The 27,828-nt window shown below is 39.2% G+C and overlaps 2 long non-coding RNA genes across 12 annotated transcripts; one reads left to right on the top strand and one right to left on the bottom strand.

The window, feature by feature from the left end:
- Nucleotides 1-386: 386 nt before the first annotated feature.
- On the bottom strand, nt 387-7,072 carry LOC103698578 (uncharacterized). The gene is made up of 2 exons (XR_005513675.3): nt 6,618-7,072; nt 387-544 (listed from the first exon to the last, which is right to left on the bottom strand). It is a non-coding gene; the product is annotated as an uncharacterized LOC103698578 (long non-coding RNA).
- On the top strand, nt 5,498-26,434 carry LOC120112164 (uncharacterized). Of its 11 annotated transcripts, none has more exons than XR_016399155.1 (10): nt 5,498-6,481; nt 7,094-7,141; nt 7,975-11,834; nt 14,081-14,128; nt 14,962-23,964; nt 24,684-25,148; nt 25,239-25,331; nt 25,559-25,663; nt 25,746-25,975; nt 26,120-26,434. It is a non-coding gene; the product is annotated as an uncharacterized LOC120112164 (long non-coding RNA). The 11 variants fall into 11 exon arrangements; XR_016399146.1 differs by having other exon boundaries at nt 5,500-6,481; nt 14,962-20,018; nt 20,279-23,964; nt 24,684-25,331; XR_016399147.1 differs by having other exon boundaries at nt 5,501-6,481; nt 14,962-19,446; nt 20,279-23,964; nt 24,684-25,331.
- The last annotated feature ends 1,394 nt before the right edge of the window (nt 26,435-27,828 follow it).

Below are 27,828 nucleotides of genomic sequence, written 5' to 3'. Positions count from 1 at the left end.
CTGGAATCCATTTCATTTTTATTGCTACTTCCACCAAAAAGGAGAATATATAGATGACGCTGCCTCATGAAAGGCTAGCAGGATTACTTTCCACTAGACAGATAAATAACTCATTACCTAAGTTTAGTTCTCTTCTATTACATTTACTTCTAGGTTCAACTATATCATTATTTTTTTTTAGATGCAGGAACAGAAAGATCCTATTTGGTGGGGGAGCTTGGGGAGCTTTCCATATTCACTTCCTTCTCAAGAAACCATTGATCACATACAAGTCACCTTGAACCTACAAAGTTTCAGGCTCGGGGAGTGTCACACCCCAAATCCGGATCATGATACGGCCGTGCTATTGCAATCTTATGCACACAATAACACGAAGCCACTTAAAATTTCATAACAAAAATAAATAGTTTCATCTACTAATATCATAACATTATTTATGAGTTGAAACAGTACAGAGCTTCTAAAATTTGATTATTACATAACACTTTCAGTTACTCTAACCCTAAATAATACCAAGCTTCCTGCTCCTAGTAGTCTTATTCATCTGTAGAAAAAGTAGATAAAAAGATATGAGCTACACATCTCAGTAAGTAACTAAGTACTATCTTATTGGATCAAGCATAATTATGCCAATGCAGTGTTTAAGAAGCTAACAGTTATGGCAAAATAAAGCATTTTATAGATGATATACACAAATCAGGTCATAAAGCAATGCATGTTCGATCAATGAAAGTTCATAAATACGAATATGCATCATATAAAATTCTTGCCATTATTCATGCTTTGAAATCCGTACTTATCATAATTCATGCTTTGAAATCCGTACTTGTCATAATTCATGCTCTCAGATAATAGTGTAGCTATAGTCACTATTATTACCCATGACAGGGCCATAATATTCACCAACTATTATTCCCCGTTGGCAGGGTCTAAGCCAAGCAATTATAACCCGCTAGCGAGGGCCGTATGCCGAGCTACTATAACCCGCTGGCGAGGGCCATAATCTTTGCCAACAATTATTTTCCATTGGCAGGGTCTATACCAAGCTATTATAACCCGCTGGCGAGGGTCGTATGCCGAGCTATTATAATCCGCTGGCGAGGGCCATCTGTCGAGCTATTATAACCCACTGGCGAGGGCCGTACATAGCAATCTGAGAGTTCATAAATCATTATTCTTTTTCCTTCCTAAATCATAATTATCATAAATAGGTTGGAAAATGATAAATAGCATCATATAATTTAAAATGCATAAACATGTCTCAAATATCATTTTTTATGCAGTCATAATTTTATAACTCATACACCATTAAATATTCATGAAGGATGCTCTTTAATCAAATTCATAAATCATATGCAATCATATACTTGATCCTGATTTTGAGAAAAATATATCATAACCAATACATTTTCATAATTATAAATAAACAGTAATTTAAAACTTTAAGATCAGTGCCAAGGTTACTTACAGCAATTTGCTTTCCAATTTCTTACGTCCAGATGACAAATTCTTGATCACCTAAATTAATCACATAAGGGTCACATTAATTCCTATTTATTTCATAATTTTATAATTTATCATAATATGAATTTACTTGCTTGGATCTCAAGTCCAATTTACCCAATTTGGAGCCCTTGAGCTCGATTTAGAACCACTATGTCAATTGGGCTTTTAATTAAAGGATTAGGCTTGAGTCAGGGTCAGCCCGACGTCAATTTGGTCCCAATTTAGTTGAACTGGATTTGAATTGGGCTTGATTCATATTCAATTGGGTCTGCTGAGACTAACTTAGCTTAATTAGATTCGAATTTAACCTAGTTTACAGTTTGGGTTCGTTCGGACTTAGTCCAATCTGATTGAGTTTGGGTTTAGTCAAATTTGGCTAAACCCATTTTTCTTTTCTTTTTATTTAGGCCTAACAGGTTTGGACCCGAACCCGGATCTAACCCATTAGGTCGGACCCGTTAAGAGTTTTTTTTTTCCTTTTCTTTTCCTTTTCTTTCTTTTCTTTTCTTTTCTTTTTCTTTTCCTTCTCTTCTTCTTTTTCTTTTCTTCTCTTCTCCTTTTTTTTTTTCCTTCCCGAAACTTCTTCTCCTTCTCTGTTCTTTCTTTTTCTTCTCCTCCTCTTCTCTTCTCCCTTATTCTTCTTCTCTTCTTTTCATCTCCTTCCCGAAGCTTTCCCTTCCCCATCTTCTCCCGCAATCAAGGGAGGGCGATGGAGTTCTCGAGAGGGGCCTGATGAGAGCACAAAAGTGCAATCATCGTACCATCTTAATTAGTATTATAGTTAATCTTTAATGATAAAATTAATTAATTAACATTGTATTTGTGTTTGAGTGCAAGGAATCCAAGAGACCCAATAACATTGGGTTTGAGCCCAATGCCCGGCAGCCCGAGCTCAACAAATTCCCCAGCTGCCATGTATGCATGAAATCCCGGCCGTCCACATCTCATCCTGCATCCAATAAAACATCACTAGACCATAAACCGTCCGCACCTGCAGCCGTGGCATCCCTTCCAAATCCTCCACGCCATCAACGCAATCAAAGCAACATCCCACGATCAGCAGTCGTCCGCGTGCAACCCCCAAGCATCTCCCACGTCCGCTCCTCCCAGCAGTCCGCGTTCTTCACGTGCGCCCCATTCCGTGCGATCACGGAGGTCCCTGCATCGCATCCCCCTCTTGGCCCAAAGAAAGAAGTTCACATCCTTCCTCTTCAGCGCCCCGTATCCATCTTCCACGGCGCCCTCCAAGTCACCTCGTCGATCACGCTCCCAGCATCCACCGCGTCCTCCTCCTCCGCGTTGTAGCAGCAGCAAATCCTCCCCTTCTGGCCACAACAACAGATTAGTAGGGGATTTTCTTCAGCTCATCTTCTTCCGCTCGACCCAACACATCCAACCATCCGTCCATGTGCCCAGCTCCTTCCATTTCCGCATCCAAGCATGCGCGGCATTCAACCTCCAGCCCTTCATCCGAATCAAAGATCTCAGCCTCATTCCCAGCCGTGCGCCCATTCCGCCCATTCCAGCACCCGTCAACAATAAGCCGTGATCCGGCGTCCTCCTGTCGACCCCGCAGCAGCCGGTCCGTGCGTTTCCTCCCATCGATCACGGCAGACCCCAGCTGCCTTCCGCTTCGAATCCGGCGTCCACGATCCACCTCTTCCGCAACGTCCCAGCAACAAGCCGTGATCGGCTCCTCCTAGCAGCATTTCCTCCTCCATTTCAACCTCCTAGCATCGCGGACGACCCATTCATCCTCCGCATCACCCAATCCCAGCCGCTCGTGATTCTCCCCCAGATTTCCGCATCCCATGACTATAAGAGAGAGGGGAGGCCATCGATAGGAGGGAGCTCTCGGCTGGGTGGTCGGTTCCAAAGAATAGAGGAGGGAGGAGAAGACGAGCGGGTCGGGAGAGGAGGAGTGTTCATGCTCTGTTTTCAAACAGAGCACAGTGCTTTGTTTTGTTTTTTTTTATTCTTTTTCTTTTTTTTAATGTTTAGTTTTATTTTAATTAAGAGCAATGTTTTATGTTTAGTTTTATTTTAATTAAGAGCAATGTGTTGTTTTTAGTTTTATTTTAATTAAGAGCAATGTGTTGTTTTTAGTCTGAATTTTAATTGAGAGCAATGCGTTTTGAGTTTGAGTTTTAATTGAGAACAATGTTTTAAGTTTTAACTTTAGAGAATTTTATTTTGGTGGAGAGTTTTACTTTTAAGATTTTATTTATGCTGAAATTTTAATTTTTTTATGCAATACATTAAATCTTCTTTTATGAAATTTATGTTTGCTTCAATCCTCTTAGTTTCATCCATTTTAATTTATGCCAAAGCTCTTCTTTGATTAGTTAAATATATAAATGCTCTTCGAATCTAAGTACATGTCTTCTAGTTAATTTCAATTAAAAAACATTCTCCGATAGACTAGAGAATCTATCAACATCCTCGAAGTAATGTTTTTCTTTTGTTATTCAAGAATCAATTTTGAATCCGAGTAAACGTTTTAATTTTTATGCAACTCCAATCGCCTCCCTATGGATCGACCTCTAACAACCACTATTCTTCAAGTAGAACAGGTAAGAGTAAAATTAATTTAAACTTTGTTTGTCGGTTCTAACAATGATCTGTTTAGCATATTTTTAGGTAAACAGGAATCGGACAACAAGGCCGACCCCAAGGCCGGCGGCACCACAGTCAAGAATCCACCGCTAAGTGGCTTTTCCCTCCTCCTTCTTCTTCCCTTCTTTTCTTCCTTTTGTTCTTCTCTTCTCCTTTTCCCTCTCTTCTCCCCTCCCTTCTTCTCCTATGATTAGAGCAAGGGACAACCCATTATCGGGGCTCGGGAGAGGGCCGACCTGAGGCCGGGGCGCGGACTGCGCCTACGGCGGCCACGGCTCGACCTCCCCCTCTTCATCTCTCTTTCTTTATTTTTATTATTTATTTATTTATTATTTTTTTTCTCGTAGCTTGACTAGATCTAAACTTAACAGGGCGTAATTTACGAAGGGAGAGAGAGGTTAAGGGTTTACCTAGCTCCGAGGAGGAGCCGAGAAGCCTCTTCCGGTAGTTTGGTCGCTTCCTTTGGCTGCTTGAGACCTCCTACTCCAATGGCGTCGCTCCCGGTCCAGTTCCTTTGCACTGAAGGAGGAGAGAGCGATGGAGTCCCTCTGTGAGTGATCTGTGGGCTTTTTATAGCCCTCTTCGAGAAGAAGGGAGAAATGGAAATGTGGTGGTGATCATAGCTCACTCACTGCCGCGATGCTGGTGGCGATTGTGCGAGATCCGCGGCGTCTCCGCTCTCATAACGCCTCCGTTACCCCGAGGAAGAATACCGGTGTATCATGATCGAGATCCCCTGTCTCGTTCTCTTTTCGACCATGGCTAAAGCCGGTTGGGCCCGCCGGCTTCAGCCCAATCTACCCAAAATCCAATCAGGTCACGCCCCCGCCTCCTCGGAGCACATGAGGCACCCAGTGCCCACGTAGGGGCTACATGAGGAGGGACTGCGGGGCTCCCCTGCCAGATATTGTCCGGTCCGGGGCTTCACGCAAGCGTCCTTCACCCCTTCCCGATTTTGTTTTCCTTCCAAAATGCGTCTATAGGATTAGGAGACACCCGCCTCATATGCCCAGGCTCTAAAACGAATCTTTCCGATATGTGACTATTGGGCCTCACACCCTTTCCACCATCGGACAAGAACCGTCCTCGGCTATGATACCAAATGTCACGCTCCGCCTCCTCGCAGCACGTGAGGCACCCAGTGCCCACGTAGGGGCCCATGAGGAGGGACCGCCGGGCTCCCCTGCCAGATATTGTCCGGTTCTGGGGCTTCACGCAAGCGTCCTTCACCCCTCTCCGGTTTTGTTTTCCTCCCAAACGCGTCTGCACGATTAGGAGACACCAGCCTCATATGCCCAGGCTCTAAAAAGAGTCTTTCCGATGTGGGACTATTGGGCCTCACACCGCGATGGAGTCCCTCTGTGAGTGATCTGTGAGCTTTTTATAGCCCTCTTCGAGAAGAAGGGAGAAATGGAAACATGGTGGTGATCGTGGCTTGCTCACTGCCGCGATGCTAGTGGCGGTTGTGCGAGATCCACGACGTCTCCGCTCTCATAACGCCTCCGTTACCCCGAGGAAGAATACCGGTGTTTCGTGATCGAGATCCCCTGTCTCGTTCTCTTTTTGACCATGGCTAAAGCCGGTTGGGCCTGCCGGCTTCGGCCCAATCTACCCAAAATCCAATGAGTCCATTTTGGGTGGGATATTATAGGAAGCTTGGTGGTTGTAAGATTGTACCAGGATTTTGTTTTAATTGTTTAACAAAGATTCACTCACTAATAGTAATGGGTTTGAGATGTTAATGTAAGTAAGAAAGTATACATGAAAGATCATATAAGATTATAATTGAAACAATATATTTGTAAAAGCTTATGACGCCACAAATATTTTGCTAAGTGGAGGTCAGGTTGATTAATGTTTTCCATATACTGTCTAATGTACTAGGAGCACAACTAGAAGATTTGGGTGGATTGGATTATGTATTGTTGTTCTAATAACCGGACCAAAACGGGCTAATCGGGCCGAACCCGGCGGACCCAACCGGTTTCATCCCATGGCTGAAGAAGAGACCGAGATAGGGATCGCAACGCAATCCTCTGGTCTTCTTCCTCGGGGTAACGGAGGTGAGACCGGAGCGGAAACGCCGTGGCCTCTTGAATGGCCTCCGATCTTGCTCAACCGCCGCGAGCATCACGGTGGTGGCTCGTTCACCATTTTCTTCCTTCCTCGGGGAGGGCTACAAAAGCCCCCGGTAGCTCACCCGATCCGAGAAGCCCCTCCTCCCTATTTTCTCCTTGCCCTCGGATCAGGATGTTGCCAGATCTGGGCACTCCGGCGGCCTGATGTTCGTCGCCGTCCTCGCTCATGCTGGGTTCTACCTCCGGTATCCTCCACCAGCGCCCCTACTCTCATTAGTGAGGTAAGATCCATCCGTTCCTCTTTTTCTTTATTGCCTTTCCTCCTCCCGATCCACTCGGGAGAATAGATCAAATAGAAGAAGAAAGAAAGAAAGAAAGAAAGAAAGAAAGAAAGAAGAAAGGGAAGGGGGGACTCACCCTGGGCGCTGGCCGCAGGCGCGGCCGTACGGCTGCAGGCACCACAGGCCGAGGGCACTGGCCGCTGGCCGCACGCCACGGCCATGGGCCGCGAGCGCGGCCCCAGGAGCGGCTGCGGCCGCGGGCGCCGCCGGCCGCTGCTCGTTCCTCCCAAGCATTCCGACGAGCTCGCCCTCCTCCCTTCACGAGAGAAGAAAGAAGAAGAAAGGGGGGGACGAGAAGAAGTCGGGAGAAGAGAAGAGGAGGAGAAGAAAAAGAAAGAAGAAAGGAGGAGGAAAAGTTTCGGGAAGGAAAAAGAAGAGAAGAAAAGAAAAAAGAAAAGAAAGAAAAAAAAAAAGAAGAAGAAAAAGAAGAAAATACGTAAATAAATAGTGAATAAGTAGGATTTTAGTCCAAATTATCCGGTTGGAACTTGAGATTTATTCAGGTCCATATTAGAGTTTTAATTTAATAATACATCTAGAACTGTTTGATAGGTACGGAGAATTTGACGGACGAAATTAGGGTTGTGTGGGCGAATTGAGGTAAATAATCCTGGCACTGATCTTATTAATTTAAAAATTACTGTTTAATTGTAAGAATAAAATAATAAAAAATATATTTGTTATGATGTATTTTCTTAAAAGTAAGATCAAGCATATGATTGCATATGATTCATGAGTTTGATTAAATTGCATCCTTCATAAAAATTTGAGTATGAATTATGGTTATGATAAATTGCATGAAAATAAGATTTGTAGCATGATCATGAATTTTATACATTACGATGAATTATGATTATGATAAATTACATGAAAATAAGATTTGTGGCATGATCATGAATTTTATACATTACAATGCCATTTGTCATTTTTCAACCTATGTATGAAAGTATGATTTATGAAAAAGAATAATGATTTATGAACTCTCAAATAGCTATGCCCACCTCTAAAAATAGAGGTCAGTCGACCCCCCTGGAGCTAGCATCCAACGAATATGGCCCTTTGCCAATGGGTTAAAGTTGGTAACGAATATGAATGTGTTATAAAACTTGTCGACTATGAATACAAGCCCTGTCACAGGATTATAGTGACCATAGCAGCACATCCGTCTAAGAGTAAGATTTATAAAGTATGGGTGAATGGCAGCATTTTTATATGACTTGCATTATCATATTTATGAACTTACATGGTTGGAGCATACATTGCTTTATAACTTGTTTTGAATAAATCATCTATGAAATGCTTTATTTTGCTGTTAAATTCTTCAAATGATGCATTGGCATGAGAAAGATTATGGTTGATCTGATAAGATAGTACATGGTTACCTACTGAGCCGCAAGCTCATACCCCTCCTGTTGTTTTTTTATTTATTTTAGATAATTAAGGCGATTAGGAGCGGGAAAGAGTAAATGAAAATTGGAGTTGAAGCATAGTTAATAAGTTTGGGTTGTAATATTGTAAACTCAAGTATTTGATTTAGATGCTCTGTACTTGTTTCTTTATGATTAGTAAATAAATTTGATCAGATTTGATCTTATTTCATGAAATAAAATTGTTATTATGGGCTTCGTGTTATTGTGGGCAACAACCTACAATAGCACGGCCGTGTTATGAACCGGATCTGGGGTGCAAAAAAAAAAAAAATCATGTTCGGATCCGGTGCGTGGCATTTAGTGGTATCAGAGCTTAGGTTTAAGATCATTGGAAATTATGGCAATTAAACTATCAGAAGCTAGATTTAAGATCACTTAGGATTGCGATATGAATGATACAAGAGCTTAAGGTTTAAGACTACTAAAGACTGTGGCACAAGTGGTTTCAAAGTTGGAGGTTTAAGATCATTGAGAATTGTAATAAAATTTGAATCAGAATGAAGGTTTAAGAGCAATAGGAAATGTGATAGGAATGTATGAGAGCTTAAAGTTGAAGATCACTAGTGATTGTGATAAAAATGTACCAAATTTTCAAGTTATGATTAAATTAGATTTTGACTAATATTAAGTGGAGTACTAGCCATGGAATATTAAAGTACATTGTGATTGTTTGTGTATTAGTATATAAGTGATTTTGCAAGATCAACTTGATATCGAGTACTGTGAATAATACTTCTAGTTTGAAGTTAATTATTTTGATAGCAAGATAGGGTTCATTCATAAGTTGTTTAAGGCTTGGACCAAAAAAATATTTTATATTGTTCGAGGATGAAATATGTATAACAATTATGCATGAAACTGTTATATAGAAAGAAAATATATTTGAGGATGAGACTTAAGAGTTTTTCCTTTGTTTACTTGGAATATGAAATATTAGATATTTTCCAATTACAATGTGAATTGGTATTTTGATTGAAAGTCATTTAGTAAATTTTGAGAATAATTATCTGTTACGGGATTTTCACCCCGGCAACAGCCTTAGTCCCAACCGAGCCGAGCAGAAAGAGACCGCGTCCCCCACGAGGTATTGTCCGCTTTGGGCGCTCCGGTCCGCGCGTCCAGCGCTGACGGAGGGAGACGTTTCCGGACCGCGCGTCCAGCGCTGACGGGGGGATTGCCCTCACGGTTTTGTCCCACAAAAGGGCCCTCGTGAGGAAAAGGCTTCGCCCTCCTCATTATAAGGCACGGAACCTTTCCGCTCTAGCCGATGTGGGACTAAATTCAAGGCCCCCTCCCCCCCCACAACATAGCCCCCCCAGCGGGAAGGTTCCGGCCAGGTTTTACCCCAACGGGCCCCCACAGTCCTGGAGGGTAGTCAATGGAGAGAGGAGGCTGGCCCTCCTTCTAGCGCCATCTGTTACGGGATTTTCACCCCGGCAACAGCCTTAGTCCCAACCGAGCCGAGCAGAAAGAGACCGCGTCCCCCACGAGGTATTGTCCGCTTTGGGCGCTCCGGTCCGCGCGTCCAGCGCTGACGGAGGGAGACGTTTCCGGCCCGCGCGTCCAGCGCTGACGGGGGGATTGCCCTCACGGTTTTGTCCCACAAAAGGGCCCTCGTGAGGAAAAGGCTTCGCCCTCCTCATTATAAGGCACGGAACCTTTCCGCTCTAGCCGATGTGGGACTAAATTCAAGGCCCCCTCCCCCCCCCCAACATTATCAATCTTGAAAAATATTTGAGGCTCAAATGTTCTACTATGGATAAAGTGCAGTAGTTTATGATCCTGCAATAAATCAATTAAATGAATATTAGTTGATGTTTTGACAAAAAGAAAAAAAGAAAAAAAAAGAAAAGGGGTTTCTGCTATTAACAAGGAAGAAATCAAAGAAGAGAAACAAGTTCATCAAAATGATATGCAAAAGAAAGAGAAATAAGGTATTAAATAGTTTTATTTATAGACAAGTAGTATTTTGATCAAAATTTATTAGTGAATCCAAAGGATTTTGATGTTTTGAATCAGAGTGCACAGCGAAAACATAGTGGTCTGAATTATTTATCTAAGTTAGTTAGAAGTATTATCCCTTTGATTCGGAAAGTTTTAATAACAAAGATTTGATCCGTTTTCTTATGTAGTAGGATTTTCTGGATAAATGAAAGGAAAATGTTTTGATTTTTTAGATGTCGCTGTGCTATCTTAGATTCTCCAATTTTATGTCGTGCTAAGAAATTCTTAGCATCTTTTGGCTAGAATTAATGGATCATCGATTTTGATCTTGGATTTGGAATATGTTGGTATAGACCTCCGTTCTTCTAAATCTGAAGCTTGAATTTTTTTCAAATAATATCAACCCTCTATCTAATTAAAAGAAATTGAGGTTGTCAATCGACTTTAATGAATATCTATCAAGGGTGGATTAGAGTCGTTTATGATCTAATCTTGTGATAGATCGGTTAATCAAGAGAAATTGATATTTTGACAAAGAAACTTGATGTTCTTATTCAGAATTAAGACGTTGATTTTCTATTATAAAAGAAAAGTTTGATTTAAATCATCTACCAAAAGAATCAAATCTGAAAGTATCAGACCTTATTCCTTTGATAAGATCTAATGATAAAGTTGTATTGATAAGTAGAATTATTGGAAGCCTTGAGTTAATTTTCTAGTAGGGAAGAATGTTGTTGATTCTTAGGATAATCATGATATGACTACGTTACTCTCTGATAGATTCTTCTATTGGGTATGCTAAGTAAAATCTTGAGCATTTCATGACTAGAGTGAGTTGATCATTGATTAGATATGATCTAAATTTTTAAGTATCGAAATAAACCATGTGTTATTTGTTCCATCGTTATGAGTTCTAAATCAAGCCTTGTGACATATTCAATATGGTATCAATATTTGGTCTTCTTGGATTTGTTCTTGTGATTTGATGCCAATCATTTTAAGATAGACCATTGTTGTCTAATGATCATCATTACATCATCATTACATGTTCATTTTGTGAATCCCATTCCTAACCATTACTAACCATCTAATGATTTGACTCTGATTAAGGCCGGTCGATATCTTTTGTGGGATTAGTACTCTACCATAATAAGTGCATGAAATCTATTTTATTCCAAGATCTATCTCAAATACAATTAATTTTATCAATCTTGTTGTCAAATGATCCCAATCTGATCTCATTGCAATCTTAGATTTTAGTTAGTCACTTATTTAGTGCTAATCTTACTCGTATGTATAAATTTTTGACAGTTGATCAAGAGTTAAATATCTCATTAATTTTGATTGAAGAGAATAAGATCTTAGATTTACGTTACTCAATGAGCTGAACATCGCTGAATTTGGAAAGACTAGATTCTATAAATTTCGAGGACAAAATTTTTATTAAGGAGGGGAGAATGTAATAATCGGCCCAAAACGGGCCAATCAGGCCGAAGCTGGTGGACCCAACCGGTTTTAGCCCATGGCTGAAGAAGAGACCAAGACAGGGATCGCAATGCGATCCTCTGGTCTTCTTCCTCGGGGTAACGGAGGCGAGACTGGAGCGAAAATGCCGTGGCCTCTTGAATGGCCTCCGATCTCGCTCAACCGCCACGAGCATCACGACGGTGAACGAACCACGACCATTTTCTTCCTTCCCCGGGGAGGGCTACAAAAGCCCCCGATAGCTCACCCGATCCGAGAAGCCCCTCCTCCCTATTTTCTCCTTGCCCTCGGACCAGGATGTTGCCAGATCTGGGCACTCCGGCGGCCTGATGTTCGCCACCGTTCTCGCTCATGCTGGGTTCTACCTCCGGTATCCTCCACCAGTGCCTCTCCTTGTCGGACTTACCACCCGCGCCCCTACTCTCATTAGTGAGGTAAGATCCATCCATTCCTCCTTTTCTTTACTGCCCTTCCTCCTCCCGATCCACTCGGGAGAATAGATCAAATAGAAGAAGAAAGAAAGAAAGAAAGAAGAAGAAAGGGAAGGGGGGACTCACCGTGGGCACCGGCCGTAGGCGCGGCCGTGCGGCTCCAGGCACGGCAAGCCGGGGGCACCGGCCGCTAGCCGCACGCCATGGCCTTGGGCTGCGAGCACGGCCCCAGGAGCGGCTGCGGCCGCAGGCACCGCCGGTCACTGCTCGTTCCTCCCGAGCATTCCGACGAGCTCGCCCTCCTCCCTTCACGAGAGAAGAAAGAAGAAGAAGGGGGGGGAGAAGAAGTCGGAAGAAGAGAAGAGGAGGAGAAGAAAAAGAAAGAAGAAAGGAGGAGGAGAAGTTTCGGGAAGGAAAAAGAAGAGAAGAAAAGAAAAAAAGAAGAGAAGGAAAAGAAAAAGAAAAGAAAGAAAAAGAAAAGAAGAAAAAAAAAGAAAATACGTAAATAAATAGTGAATAAGTAGGATTTTAGTCCAAATTATCCGGTTGGAACTTGAGATTTATTCAGGTCCATATTAGAGTTTTAATTTAATAATACATCTGGAACTATTTGATAGGTACAGAGAATTTGACGGACGAGATTAGGATTGTATGGGCGAATTGAGGTAAGTAACCCTGACACTGATCTTATTAATTTAAAAATTACTATTTAATTGTAAGAATAAAATAATAAAAAATATATTTGTTATGATGTATTTTCTTAAAAGTAGGATCAAGCATATGATTGCATGTGATTCATGAGCTTGATTAAATTGCATCCTTCATAAATATTTGAGTACGAATTATGGTTATGATAAATTGCATGAAAGTAAGATTTGTAGCATGATCATGAATTTTATACATTACGATGAATTATGGTTATGATAAATTACATAAAAATGAGATTTGTGGCATGATCATGAATTTTATACATTACGATGCCATTTGTCATTTTTCAACCTATGTATGAAAGTATGATTTATGAAAAAGAATAATGATTTATGAACTCTCATATAGCTATGCCCACCTCTAGAAATAGAGGTCAGTCGACCCCCCTGGAGCTAGCATCCAACGAATATGGCCCTTTGCCAACGGGTTAAAGTTGGTAACGAATATGAATGAGTTATAAAACTCGTCGACTACGAATACGACCCCTGTCACAGGATTATAGTGACCATAGCAGCACATCCGTCTAAGAGTAAGATAGTACATTGCTTTATATGACTTACATTTTTATATGACTTGCATTATCATGTTTATGAACTTGCATGGTTGGAGCATACATTGCTTTATAACTTGTTCTGAATAAATCATCTATGAAATGCTTTATTTTGGTTTTAAATTCTTCAAATGATGCATTGGCATGAGAAAGATTATGCTTGATCTGATAAGATAGTACGTGGTTTCTTACTGAGCCGCAAGCTCATACCCCTCCTGTTGTTTTTTTATTTATTTCATATAATTAAGGCGATTAGGAGCGGGAAAGAGTAAATGAAAATTGGAGTTGAAGCATAGTTAATAAGTTTGGGTTGTAATATTGTAAACTCAAGTATTTGATTTAGATGCTCTGTACTTGTTTCTTTATGATTAGTAAATAAATTTGATCATATTTGATCTTATTTCATGAAATAAAATTGTTATCATGGGCTTCATGTTATTGTGGGCAGCAACCTACAATAGCACGGCTGTGTTATGAACCGGATCTAGGGTGTAAAAAAAAAATATAAAAATAATGTCCGGATCCGAGGCGTGACAGTTGTGATTTCTAATGATGGTGATCTTCCAAGATTTCTTGGTGAACTCTAAAAGAGGGATCACCAAGGAAACATGTAAGAACTAGATTCTTTCATACTTTAGGTGGATTTTCATATCATTTATCAACTATACACACTCAAAAAGAAAATAGTAGTGATACATGATCATGATAACTAGGATGAGTCTATGCAATTGATTGCAAGTCCTCTGCACTCTGATTGCAATTTGAGATCGGTTCTTCCCTTGAAGCTTTGGTTGGTGAGGAAACAGCATGGCTGAGTTGATCCTTTGCACGATTCAAATCATCGATCATAACGTGCACTTAAAAGCTTATAATCATCGACTAGTGAAACAGTGATCACCATTGCTTTCAATTTGGACACTTCTAAAAAACATTTTGATTGACTGCTCATTGCTGATTGCCAACTTCGGCATGCAAAATTATAGTTTGATAGGTACGGAGAATTTGACGGACGAAATTAGGGTTGTGTGGGCGAATTGAGGTAAGTAATCCTGGCACTGATCTTATTAATTTAAAAATTACTGTTTAATTGTAAGAATAAAATAATAAAAAATATATTTGTTATGATGTATTTTCTTAAAAGTAAGATCAAGCATATGATTGCATATGATTCATGAGTTTGATTAAATTGCATCTTTCATAAAAATTTGAGTATGAATTATGGTTATGATAAATTGCATGAAAATAAGATTTGTAGCATGATCATGAATTTTATACATTACGATGAATTATGATTATGATAAATTACATGAAAATAAGATTTGTGGCATGATCATGAATTTTATACATTACAATGCCATTTGTCATTTTTCAACCTATGTATGAAAGTATGATTTATGAAAAAGAATAATGATTTATGAACTCTCAAATAGCTATGCCCACCTCTAAAAATAGAGGTCAGTCGACCCCCCTGGAGCTAGCATCCAACGAATATGGCCCTTTGCCAATGGGTTAAAGTTGGTAACGAATATGAATGTGTTATAAAACTTGTCGACTATGAATACAAGCCCTGTCACAGGATTATAGTGACCATAGCAGCACATCCGTCTAAGAGTAAGATTTATAAAGTATGGGTGAATGGCAGCATTTTTATATGACTTGCATTATCATATTTATGAACTTACATGGTTGGAGCATACATTGCTTTATAACTTGTTTTGAATAAATCATCTATGAAATGCTTTATTTTGCTGTTAAATTCTTCAAATGATGCATTGGCATGAGAAAGATTATGGTTGATCTGATAAGATAGTACATGGTTACCTACTGAGCCGCAAGCTCATACCCCTCCTGTTGTTTTTTTATTTATTTTAGATAATTAAGGCGATTAGGAGCGGGAAAGAGTAAATGAAAATTGGAGTTGAAGCATAGTTAATAAGTTTGGGTTGTAATATTGTAAACTCAAGTATTTGATTTAGATGCTCTGTACTTGTTTCTTTATGATTAGTAAATAAATTTGATCAGATTTGATCTTATTTCATGAAATAAAATTGTTATTATGGGCTTCGTGTTATTGTGGGCAACAACCTACAATAGCACGGCCGTGTTATGAACCGGATCTGGGGTGCAAAAAAAAAAAAATCATGTTCGGATCCGGTGCGTGGCATTTAGTGGTATCAGAGCTTAGGTTTAAGATCATTGGAAATTATGGCAATTAAACTATCAGAAGCTAGATTTAAGATCACTTAGGATTGCGATATGAATGATACAAGAGCTTAAGGTTTAAGACTACTAAAGACTGTGGCACAAGTGGTTTCAAAGTTGGAGGTTTAAGATCATTGAGAATTGTAATAAAATTTGAATCAGAATGAAGGTTTAAGAGCAATAGGAAATGTGATAGGAATGTATGAGAGCTTAAAGTTGAAGATCACTAGTGATTGTGATAAAAATGTACCAAATTTTCAAGTTATGATTAAATTAGATTTTGACTAATATTAAGTGGAGTACTAGCCATGGAATATTAAAGTACATTGTGATTGTTTGTGTATTAGTATATAAGTGATTTTGCAAGATCAACTTGATATCGAGTACTGTGAATAATACTTCTAGTTTGAAGTTAATTATTTTGATAGCAAGATAGGGTTCATTCATAAGTTGTTTAAGGCTTGGACCAAAAAAATATTTTATATTGTTCGAGGATGAAATATGTATAACAATTATGCATGAAACTGTTATATAGAAAGAAAATATATTTGAGGATGAGACTTAAGAGTTTTTCCTTTGTTTACTTGGAATATGAAATATTAGATATTTTCCAATTACAATGTGAATTGATATTTTGATTGAAAGTCATTTAGTAAATTTTGAGAATAATTATCTGTTACGGGATTTTCACCCCGGCAACAGCCTTAGTCCCAACCGAGCCGAGCAGAAAGAGACCGCGTCCCCCACGAGGTATTGTCCGCTTTGGGCGCTCCGGCCCGCGCGTCCAGCGCTGACGGGGGGATTGCCCTCACGGTTTTGTCCCACAAAAGGGCCCTCGTGAGGAAAAGGCTTCGCCCTCCTCATTATAAGGCACGGAACCTTTCCGCTCTAGCCGATGTGGGACTAAATTCAAGGCCCCCTCCCCCCCCACAACATAGCCCCCCCAGCGGGAAGGTTCCGGCCAGGTTTTACCCCAACGGGCCCCCACAGTCCTAGAGGGTAGTCAATGGAGAAAGGAGGCTGGCCCTCCTTCTAGCGCCATCTGTTACGGGATTTTCACCCCGGCAACAGCCTTAGTCCCAACCGAGCCGAGCAGAAAGAGACCGCGTCCCCCACGAGGTATTGTCCGCTTTGGGCGCTCCGGTCCGCGCGTCCAGCGCTGACGGAGGGAGACGTTTCCGGCCCGCGCGTCCAGCGCTGACGGGGGGATTGCCCTCACGGTTTTGTCCCACAAAAGGGCCCTCGTGAGGAAAAGGCTTCGCCCTCCTCATTATAAGGCACGGAACCTTTCCGCTCTAGCCGATGTGGGACTAAATTCAAGGCCCCCTCCCCCCCCACAACATTATCAATCTTGAAAAATATTTGAGGCTCAAATGTTCTACTATGGATAAAGTGCAGTAGTTTATGATCCTGCAATAAATCAATTAAATGAATATTAGTTGATGTTTTGACAAAAAGAAAAAAAGAAAAAAAAAAGAAAAGGGGTTTCTGCTATTAACAAGGAAGAAATCAAAGAAGAGAAACAAGTTCATCAAAATGATATGCAAAAGAAAGAGAAATAAGGTATTAAATAGTTTTATTTATAGACAAGTAGTATTTTGATCAAAATTTATTAGTGAATCCAAAGGATTTTGATGTTTTGAATCAGAGTGCACAGCGAAAACATAGTGGTCTGAATTATTTATCTAAGTTAGTTAGAAGTATTATCCCTTTGATTCGGAAAGTTTTAATAACAAAGATTTGATCCGTTTTCTTATGTAGTAGGATTTTCTGGATAAATGAAAGGAAAATGTTTTGATTTTTTAGATGTCGCTGTGCTATCTTAGATTCTCCAATTTTATGTCGTGCTAAGAAATTCTTAGCATCTTTTGGCTAGAATTAATGGATCATCGATTTTGATCTTGGATTTGGAATATGTTGGTATAGACCTCCGTTCTTCTAAATCTGAAGCTTGAATTTTTTTCAAATAATATCAACCCTCTATCTAATTAAAAGAAATTGAGGTTGTCAATCGACTTTAATGAATATCTATCAAGGGTGGATTAGAGTCGTTTATGATCTAATCTTGTGATAGATCGGTTAATCAAGAGAAATTGATATTTTGACAAAGAAACTTGATGTTCTTATTCAGAATTAAGACGTTGATTTTCTATTATAAAAGAAAAGTTTGATTTAAATCATCTACCAAAAGAATCAAATCTGAAAGTATCAGACCTTATTCCTTTGATAAGATCTAATGATAAAGTTGTATTGATAAGTAGAATTATTGGAAGCCTTGAGTTAATTTTCTAGTAGGGAAGAATGTTGTTGATTCTTAGGATAATCATGATATGACTACGTTACTCTCTGATAGATTCTTCTATTGGGTATGCTAAGTAAAATCTTGAGCATTTCATGACTAGAGTGAGTTGATCATTGATTAGATATGATCTAAATTTTTAAGTATCGAAATAAACCATGTGTTATTTGTTCCATCGTTATGAGTTCTAAATCAAGCCTTGTGACATATTCAATATGGTATCAATATTTGGTCTTCTTGGATTTGTTCTTGTGATTTGATGCCAATCATTTTAAGATAGACCATTGCTGTCTAATGATCATCATTACATCATCATTACATGTTCATTTTGTGAATCCCATTCCTAACCATTACTAACCATCTAATGATTTGACTCTGATTAAGGCCGGTCGATATCTTTTGTGGGATTAGTACTCTACCATAATAAGTGCATGAAATCTATTTTATTCCAAGATCTATCTCAAATACAATTAATTTTATCAATCTTGTTGTCAAATGATCCCAATCTGATCTCATTGCAATCTTAGATTTTAGTTAGTCACTTATTTAGTGCTAATCTTACTCGTATGTATAAATTTTTGACAGTTGATCAAGAGTTAAATATCTCATTAATTTTGATTGAAGAGAATAAGATCTTAGATTTACGTTACTCAATGAGCTGAACATCGCTGAATTTGGAAAGACTAGATTCTATAAATTTCGAGGACAAAATTTTTATTAAGGAGGGGAGAATGTAATAATCGGCCCAAAACGGGCCAATCAGGCCGAAGCTGGTGGACCCAACCGGTTTTAGCCCATGGCTGAAGAAGAGACCAAGACAGGGATCGCAATGCGATCCTCTGGTCTTCTTCCTCGGGGTAACGGAGGCGAGACTGGAGCGAAAATGCCGTGGCCTCTTGAATGGCCTCCGATCTCGCTCAACCGCCACGAGCATCACGACGGTGAACGAACCACGACCATTTTCTTCCTTCCCCGGGGAGGGCTACAAAAGCCCCCGATAGCTCACCCGATCCGAGAAGCCCCTCCTCCCTATTTTCTCCTTGCCCTCGGACCAGGATGTTGCCAGATCTGGGCACTCCGGCGGCCTGATGTTCGCCACCGTTCTCGCTCATGCTGGGTTCTACCTCCGGTATCCTCCACCAGTGCCTCTCCTTGTCGGACTTACCACCCGCGCCCCTACTCTCATTAGTGAGGTAAGATCCATCCATTCCTCCTTTTCTTTACTGCCCTTCCTCCTCCCGATCCACTCGGGAGAATAGATCAAATAGAAGAAGAAAGAAAGAAAGAAAGAAGAAGAAAGGGAAGGGGGGACTCACCGTGGGCACCGGCCGTAGGCGCGGCCGTGCGGCTCCAGGCACGGCAAGCCGGGGGCACCGGCCGCTAGCCGCACGCCATGGCCTTGGGCTGCGAGCACGGCCCCAGGAGCGGCTGCGGCCGCAGGCACCGCCGGTCACTGCTCGTTCCTCCCGAGCATTCCGACGAGCTCGCCCTCCTCCCTTCACGAGAGAAGAAAGAAGAAGAAGGGGGGGGGAGAAGAAGTCGGAAGAAGAGAAGAGGAGGAGAAGAAAAAGAAAGAAGAAAGGAGGAGGAGAAGTTTCGGGAAGGAAAAAGAAGAGAAGAAAAGAAAAAAAGAAGAGAAGGAAAAGAAAAAGAAAAGAAAGAAAAAGAAAAGAAGAAAAAAAAAGAAAATACGTAAATAAATAGTGAATAAGTAGGATTTTAGTCCAAATTATCCGGTTGGAACTTGAGATTTATTCAGGTCCATATTAGAGTTTTAATTTAATAATACATCTGGAACTATTTGATAGGTACAGAGAATTTGACGGACGAGATTAGGATTGTATGGGCGAATTGAGGTAAGTAACCCTGACACTGATCTTATTAATTTAAAAATTACTATTTAATTGTAAGAATAAAATAATAAAAAATATATTTGTTATGATGTATTTTCTTAAAAGTAGGATCAAGCATATGATTGCATGTGATTCATGAGCTTGATTAAATTGCATCCTTCATAAATATTTGAGTACGAATTATGGTTATGATAAATTGCATGAAAGTAAGATTTGTAGCATGATCATGAATTTTATACATTACGATGAATTATGGTTATGATAAATTACATAAAAATGAGATTTGTGGCATGATCATGAATTTTATACATTACGATGCCATTTGTCATTTTTCAACCTATGTATGAAAGTATGATTTATGAAAAAGAATAATGATTTATGAACTCTCATATAGCTATGCCCACCTCTAGAAATAGAGGTCAGTCGACCCCCCTGGAGCTAGCATCCAACGAATATGGCCCTTTGCCAACGGGTTAAAGTTGGTAACGAATATGAATGAGTTATAAAACTCGTCGACTACGAATACGACCCCTGTCACAGGATTATAGTGACCATAGCAACACATCCGTCTAAGAGTAAGATAGTACATTGCTTTATATGACTTGCATTTTTATATGACTTGCATTATCATGTTTATGAACTTGCATGGTTGGAGCATACATTGCTTTATAACTTGTTCTGAATAAATCATCTATGAAATGCTTTATTTTGGTTTTAAATTCTTCAAATGATGCATTGGCATGAGAAAGATTATGCTTGATCTGATAAGATAGTACGTGGTTTCTTACTGAGCCGCAAGCTCATACCCCTCCTGTTGTTTTTTTATTTATTTCAGATAATTAAGGCGATTAGGAGCGGGAAAGAGTAAATGAAAATTGGAGTTGAAGCATAGTTAATAAGTTTGGGTTGTAATATTGTAAACTCAAGTATTTGATTTAGATGCTCTGTACTTGTTTCTTTATGATTAGTAAATAAATTTGATCATATTTGATCTTATTTCATGAAATAAAATTGTTATCACGGGCTTCATGTTTTTGTGGGCAGCAACCTACAATAGCACGGCTGTGTTATGAACCGGATCTAGGGTGTAAAAAAAAATATAAAAATAATGTCCGGATCCGGGGCGTGACAGTTGTGATTTCTAATGATGGTGATCTTCCAAGATTTCTTGGTGAACTCTAAAAGAGGGATCACCAAGGAAACATGTAAGAACTAGATTCTTTCATACTTTAGGTGGATTTTCATATCATTTATCAACTATACACACTCAAAAAGAAAATAGTAGTGATACATGATCATGATAACTAGGATGAGTCTATGCAATTGATTGCAAGTCCTCTGCACTCTGATTGCAATTTGAGATCGGTTCTTCCCTTGAAGCTTTGGTTGGTGAGGAAACAGCATGGCTGAGTTGATCCTTTGCACGATTCAAATCATCAATCATAACGTGCACTTAAAAGCTTATAATCATCGACTAGTGAAACAGTGATCACCATTGCTTTCAATTTGGACACTTCTAAAAAATATTTTGATTGACTGCTCATTGCTGATTGCCAACTTCGGCATGCAAAATTATATATCATGGATGTTAAATGGACTAAAATTGTGTATCATTTGAATTAATAGAATCACTATTTCGTTTTACTTAGATATGCCTCTGCAACATGACATATTCTGATATCTAGTCAGATGGTATTGTGGACAAAAATGGATTCATCATCTACCCTTAGGATATATTTGGTTGGGGGAGAGTTAAGCTCTGAAATGGGAAAGGAAATGCGTGATTCTCATTCAAACTGTTTGGTTCGAAAAAATCCCATTCTCATTCCAATTTCAAGAGGGAATTAGAATGCTCCAATTCTCCAAAATCCATTTCGGACTCTTCTATAGCATTCAAATTTCATTCCGATTTCAGTCATGAACCATATACGTCGAAAAATATGGCCATTCCGATTCCTATTCGAATCTATTCTGATTTTGACTCGATTCCAATTCTGGCTACGAACCAGCATGATTAAGTTTATTAGAGCAGGTATAAAGTTTGTTTCATCGATTATGAACACTTAGAATCAGCCTATTTCATTTTCATGCTGTTCGAGTGATATGGTATGGACCCTCTTGTTTTTTGCATAGACAATTCCGTATTTTGTATTATAGGCTCTTGATACCATGTTTGGTTGTTTTTGTGGCTATATTCACATATGTTTCTTGGTTAAACAACATAAAAAGATTGTTTCTATTTCTACCAAATTCCATATTTTGTATTATAGGCTCTTGATACTATGTTTGGTTGCTTTCTAGGACGCACTATGGCGAACTTATATATAAATATGCTTTTTCATCTTCTATAATTGAAATCTGTTGAGCTATGTGTGAAATAAAAATATATTATATTTGAAAGTTCTTTTTATTTAAGCTTTGAAGTAAAACATGTCAATATTCCTTAGAAATGAGTTTTTATGGATAGAGTCAATACCTTTATCATAGTCCGAACCGTTATCTTCCCACCATCCTCTCCTCTCCAATAAGAATTGAAATCATGATCTCTGTGTTCCATTCCTCAATGAGGTTCATGAGGGTTCTCTATTCTGGATAGGGCTTCCCTATTGATGATCCATAACACTTCTCCAATGGTCTGCTTCCATCAATAGTTGTTTCTAGACCTTGTTGAATTATGAAATACAGTATGTTCCTTTCATTTTCAAACCAAACTACAAAAAAATACACTTTTAGCGACCACTTTCGGCGACTAAATGAATAGTGATCGCTGCAAATAAGGCTATTTGCGACCAACATCCTTGTTAGTTACTGAATGATTGTTCTAGACCGACTAAATGCATATTTGGTCGCAGAAAATCAAAACCAAGTTGGCGGGGTGGAGGTAAAATGTTTGGTGACTAAAGTTTGGTCGCTGAAAATAAGGCTATCTGCGACCAATATTCTTGTTAGTTACTGAATAATTATCCTACACCGACTAAATGCATATTTGGTCGCGGAAAAGCAATACCAAGTTGGCACGAGTCCAATATTTTGCGCGGGCTGGAGGTAAAACTTTTGGCGACTAAATTTTGGTCCTTAAAGGTTCACCTCCAGTGACTAAAAAAAATTTAGTCTAGGAAAACTTTTACGAATAGCGCCTTTTTTCAATGAAAAAATTGGGCAGAAAGTTTGAGTTTTTTAGTGACCAAACTTTCGGTAGTAGAAGGTTCCCGCAAAACCGAACGATGTTGTACTAGCCCCTATAAGATGCTAATTTCTAAGTTAAAAAAAAAAAAACTGATTATTTTCAAACGGTGCCGTTTAACACCTTAATTCACTTAGGCATATCCTCGTCTCTTCGGCTGAATCTCAATCCCACAACTTTTCTTCATACTGAAATTCTTTTTTATTTTTATTATTATAATATAATTTTAAAAGCTCGAGCTCGGTGCTTGACTCCTTGTCAAATAAATATACGGATCGACAGGATACGCGGCATGCGGACGTGGGAACGGAAATCCGCTTAGAAATATATAGAATTCTTGGACATCCTACGGACAGGATCTTTTTTTCATTAGCCCACCCGCATGACGGATTGAAAATCTGCTTAGAAATAAATTTGCACGCATCCTTGTTAGTTACTGAATGATTGTCCTACACCAACTAAATGCATATTTAATCGCGAAAAATCAAAACCAAGTTGGCGCGAGTCTAGTATTTCGCGCGGGCTGGAGGTAAAATTTTTGGCGACTAAATTTTGGTCCCTAAAGGTTCACCTCCAGCGACTAAAAAAAATTTAGTCGAGAAAAGTATGGATATGGGGACGCCGTGTGAGAAACCAAACAAACCCTAATTTTCTATTCCACTATTCGACTTTAACTCCTTGCCTTCACCCGTCGCCGTAGTTAGTGCCGGCCCAAGCCTTGCCCAAAGGAAGGCCTCCCGCCTCCGCTGTCCAGCTCCAGCATCCCGCCTCCACGGCTCCAATGCTCCATCGATCCATCCAACTGCCCATCAGCCATCGTAGGGATAGGGTAAGTGACTAAGTGGGTAACTAGGGTTCTGGCCTTCTGGGTTCATAGCTGCAGCTGCCGCCTGCCCCTTCCTGCTACCCTCAGCCATCAGCCATGCCTACGAAGTACGAAGCCCTGGTGGGCAACGGGCAACGGACAACAGGGCTATGGAGGACCCTATGCCCCTACGATCCATCCTCCATAGCCCGTCTTCTCCATCCGCCGTCCTCGGCAGTCGGCATCTCGGCTTGTCGGCCTCGGTCGAAGACTCTTCTTCGGCGAAGAGTCTAAGTTCTAAACTCTTCTTCGGTTCTTCCTTTTTCCCTAAATTCGTAGCTCGGCTCGGTAACTCAGTTCACCGTTCACGAATCTCACTTCGCCCTTTCCATTCGCCACTCGCTCTCGCCTTCCTCGGAGGGAATCAGGAAGGCGGCGGCGCCGGCGTGACGCGTGATGGCGTCTCTTGGCTCTCTTCCCCTTCTCGGCAGTCGGCCCAGCCCTCCGTCGTCGCCGGAGCCCGGAGCCGGAGGTGAGCTTCCGTGGGTTTTTTTCACTTATTTATTGGGTTTTTCTATGCTCGGAATCCGGATGCCCCGATTTATCTTTTAAACAGTATTTGTACTTAGTTGCAAAGAGAAAGAGTTATATTTGATTCTGGCAGCATAATTACAGATTACTAACCTCCTGTGAATGTGATTAAACAACCGGGGAGGCATGTTTCTGTTGCAGCTTTTATAATTAGAATTTTCAGCTGAATTTTTTTCCCCTCAAGATTTTTTGGCAGCTTGTTTTTCTGCCGCATTTTTTTCTGATTCAAGGTGAGCTATTATTCTGCCAAGTGCCAACCACTATTTTTTATGCAGGGGCTTTCATCCCAAAAACTTGATGTGATGATGTTAGAAATATTGTAGCTATTTGATGTGGATCTCGTCATGGACTCATGGATGTTGTATCTATTGAAGGATTTATGCTTGCAGAGATAGATTTACATTATATTTTTGATGAAAATGTATAATGCTTGCATTATTATTGATTCGGAAGATAGAGAACATGCTGTATAACTGTATAAGTGATATTTGTATGTTTTCTTAATTTGGATTTATGTTGGTTGTTAAAAATATTTGTAGGTTTAACGGGCATCTGACATTCCGTATATTTTATTGTCTATTGCTTTAGGTATAACTTTATATTTATTTTGAAAAATTGACAGTAGCTTTTCATGTCTATGGTCTCCATTAAAATTGACAGTAGCTCTGGCATCACTTCTCACCGTCGAGTTTCTAGTTCGGCACTGCTTGTCGGGACTTGAGTTCTTCGTCGAGTCCAGCATCGCTTCTGTTGACATTTCGGGTTTTATCATTTTCAACTCTCTTATATTTTGATTTATTGTACTGATTGTGTTAATTGTTTAGATTCAAATGTCTAATAGAAAATTTGAATGTGGGTATGAAAAACTCAGAAAGAAAAAAAAAATCGAAAAACTCATTCAATCTCAAAAATGTGCTTTAGATAGATTCGTTGTCACAAATAAACAAAATACTATATCCAATTCAACTCAGAATGAAATAGAGTTTTAAGATGACATAAAAAGAACGAAACAAGCATCTTAAGAACGTCTTACATGTGGACCCTTATAGTCATCCATACGAACATGTGACTCAAGAGGATTGACGCCACTTAATTGACGATGTGTGGAAAAGCAAAGAACACAAGGTAACTTACTTATTTAGTGCTTCAGAGTTTATAAGTAAAATATTTGATCATAATGTTTTCTTTAGATTTTTAATTTGTATTTTTTTGAAGGTGAGATCGAAAGCTGGCAAAAAGAATAGGGAAAAGCTTGAGTACAATCATTGTTTAAGATCTCGGTCATTTGTTGCAACAATGACTATACCGGTAATATGTTTTTGAGTATGTACTGGCTATATTTTTTGTGAACTGCCTGTGAACAGTCTATGGGATAGTTTTGGCTATTGTAAAATAGACAATTTGCTGCAAGTAGATTTTTTATTCTAGTTTGCTGCAAGTATATTTTGGAATCTTTTTATGCAAGTAGATTTGACAGTTATTCTAGTTTTCTTATTATGTAGTGGCTATATGCTAATCTAAATTATACTTTGCAGCTGGAGTTTAATGGTTGTGAAAATCTTGAATTTCCAGAATTCTATAAGAAAACTCATACCAGAAAGAACAAAGAGTGGATTGATCCTATTTGCGCCGTGAAACATGTAGGTATCTAAAATCTCAATAATCATTTAAATCAGTTTGTGCTTTTGCAAGGTTATATACATCTTACAAGTTTGGTGACAGAGTTCTTAAAGAAAAGAGCGAGAGATGGAGCATGAGGAGCTACGGAGGCAATTGGAGCAGGAGAGGAAAGAGCGTGAGGAGGAAAGAAAAGAGCGAGAGGAAGAGCAGAAGCAAATTGCACATCTTACAAGTTTGGTGATAGAGTTCTTAAAGGAAAAGACTCAAACACACAAGTAATCTATCCATCATGATGGGGCTATGTATTCAACTGGTGGTACAAATACTCGTTGGTATGTATTCTCATTTATATTACGTAGGTTATTTAGAGATTTTGACCAAATTAAGCGAAATGTCATTGTGAACTTATACTTGAATTTTAGTTTATTATTTTTCACATGTGGTTATTGATTGTGTATTCTTTTTTGCTTTCTCAGATACATGGTGGAGTTATGAGCATGTGAAATCTAGTTTTTGGTACATGGATAGCTTTTGTTCAGATGATCATGGTGGAGTTGTCTACAAGCAGAATCCAGTTTTTGGTATAAGAATATTTTTGTCTACAGATGGTTGTTTGGATGAATAGCAAGATCAGATATTTTAGAATTTTTAATTTACATTTTGATGTGTTTGGTGATGATTATCTTCTTAACATATTATGGATGAAACATTGTGATGTATGGTTAATAGGTATGCTTGACTTTAGACTTATAGATAATGATATTTATAATAAATGATTATGGATTCTCCAACATTGTGTATACTTCTATTTGGATGAGCAAATGTATTGTGCAATATGGATATTGGATAGGCTGTGTTGATTGTACAAGATTTGGAACGAGCCCAAAAATAAATATTAAGCTTATAATTTGAATTGTTAATTAAATACAGGTTAATACTCTCTGCCACCAAAAAATGTTTGTTGCCAATGTATTCCAATACATTCTATCATCAAACTATTGGGAGGGGAAGACAGACATTCAGTGACCATTTTTTTGATAGCGGAAGACAAATATTCCACGACCAACTATTTGGTCGGCGTTGAAATTAGCGATAACAGATTTGGTCGCTGAAAATTTTCTTCGGCAACCAAACGTTGGTCGTTGTTGGTGTACCTTAGGTGACCACACAATATTGGTCGCCAAAACCTTTCAGTGACTAGGGTTCGGCGACGAAGAGTATGCTAGTCGCGAAAAGGTTTCGGCGACCAAATATGGTTATTCGGCGACTAGAATCTTAGTCGCTGGATATGTATTTTCTTGTAGTTAATTAATCATGAAATTTATTATTATAGTGCTTTTGTTGTTCAAGATTGGTGGCTTAAGTCATGCTCGTTCTTTTACAAATTTGACTGCATTGCTGAGCTCCAGGCTAATTTAACACCAAATTGAGCAGTAGAAAGATAGTAGGGTGAGACAGACTCCTAAGAAGATTTTAGTGGTAAAGGTCATACTAATTTAGGTTTCCACTGGTTTCCTTCCTTCACAAGCATATTTAAAAGATTCTTCTACAACAAAATGACTCTTGTGAAGATTCAGTTTTAAAGATTGTTAGATACTTGTGATCATGCACCAGATTATTTATGGTGGAACTACTTTATCATTCATAAACATATAGCTTCTTGCAGGCCACATGTTTTTGCACAAAGCATATGAAAAGAAACTTACTGTAATAGGCTCAAAATGATGAAGGTTACAGCTTTTGAGATTTATTAATGTTTAACCATATTCCAAATAAACCTACCGTTGGCTGTTTAAAAAGCAAAGAAATGGTTTATGAGAACTAATAGAAGAAACAAGCCAATTGATAAGGAAAGCATGCTTCTGCCTTAAGAAAGGTGGGACTATGCTTAGTGCCTTGTTTTGTTCTGGCCCCCTTAGTTAATAGTAACATTGCAAGATGTCGATATTGACTAGTTACTGAAACTTAATATTATAATGATAATTATTCCAGCCTATGACTAGTTACTCAAACTTAATATTACAATGGTAATTATTTCAGCCTACGACTAGTTGCTGAAACTTAATATTACAATAGTAATTATTCCAGCCTATTTCGTCCAACCTCGTATAGCTCCCTCGAATCTGTGAATCTGAGAATTCATAGATCTTCTTTCAATTTTCTCTCAAAATCTTGTTGAAACTAA

This window comes from Phoenix dactylifera, chromosome 2 (genome assembly GCF_051530095.1).
Source record: "Phoenix dactylifera cultivar Ajwa chromosome 2, Ajwa_hap1_PhDact_Kaust_v1.1, whole genome shotgun sequence".
Lineage (NCBI taxonomy): Eukaryota > Viridiplantae > Streptophyta > Magnoliopsida > Arecales > Arecaceae > Phoenix > Phoenix dactylifera.
Note: the sequence above shows the minus strand (reverse complement) of the source record. Positions and strands in the feature narration are given on the sequence as shown.